We start from the raw sequence: 931 nt of genomic DNA, 5'->3' as shown, positions 1-931 counted from the left end.
GATGAAGTTGGCTGCTCTTAACTTGGCTCAATAGCCACTCTGCATCACTTTTCTTGATTTAGTAGAAATGTTACTTTTGAATTAAAATCAGGTTTAATCCATCTCTTACCCAATTTTTATGGTTTGCCAGGTGAGGGATCTCACCAGCACCTCTAGGAGTTTCACATTGTTTGTTCAAGCATGAATTCTTCTGGTGTTACAGAAGAGCAGATCAAGATGCAGGCATTCTTTTTCTCATTAAAGAGGGCTGCCAAAGACTGGTTATATTATTTGCCTACAAAGAGTATTGCAACATGGAATAACATGAAGAAGATATTTTAGAGAAGTACTTTCTTGCGTCCCGAGCTGTCAATCTAAGAAAAGAGATATGTGGTATTAAACAGCAACATGGGAAATCTCTCTATGAATATTAGGAGAGATTTAAGAAATTGTGTACAAGTTGCCCTCAACACCAAATTCGTGAGTAGTTGTTGATCTAGTATTTCTATGAAGGTCCACCTTTCTCGTAAAGGAACATTATAGATGCTACAAGTAAAGGTGCACTGGTGAATAAGACTCCTTGAGAAGCCTAGAATTTGATTGAAGGGATAGCTAAAAATTTTCAACAATTTGGTATGCGAAATGATGTACCTGTTCGACGAGTGAATGAGATAAGTGTTACATCAATTTAGCAACAATTATCTAAACTAACTTCTATTATTCGACAGATGGTAGTAGGACACATACAACCGGTCAAGACATGTGAAATTTATAAAGATACAAGTCACCACAAAGATGGGTGTCCAGTGTTGCTAGATGATATTGCAGAACAGGTAAACATGACTAGTAACATGCTCGTGCCTCATAGACAATATGACCCCTACTTCAGCATGTATAATCCAAGTAGAAGGGATCATCCAAATGTAAACTATGGAGGGATAAGGCTACAAAA

At 37.3% G+C, this 931-nt stretch overlaps 1 non-coding gene across 1 annotated transcript; it reads right to left on the bottom strand.

The window, feature by feature from the left end:
• Positions 1–350: 350 nt before the first annotated feature.
• On the bottom strand, positions 351–457 carry LOC113694432 (small nucleolar RNA R71). Its single transcript, XR_003449382.1, has one exon. It is a non-coding gene; the product is annotated as a small nucleolar RNA R71 (small nucleolar RNA).
• Positions 458–931: the final 474 nt, after the last annotated feature.

This window comes from Coffea arabica, chromosome 6c (assembly GCF_036785885.1).
Source record: "Coffea arabica cultivar ET-39 chromosome 6c, Coffea Arabica ET-39 HiFi, whole genome shotgun sequence".
NCBI classification, from domain to species: domain Eukaryota; kingdom Viridiplantae; phylum Streptophyta; class Magnoliopsida; order Gentianales; family Rubiaceae; genus Coffea; species Coffea arabica.
The sequence above is the reverse complement of the archived record's forward strand: the minus strand, read 5'-3'. Positions and strand labels throughout refer to the sequence as shown.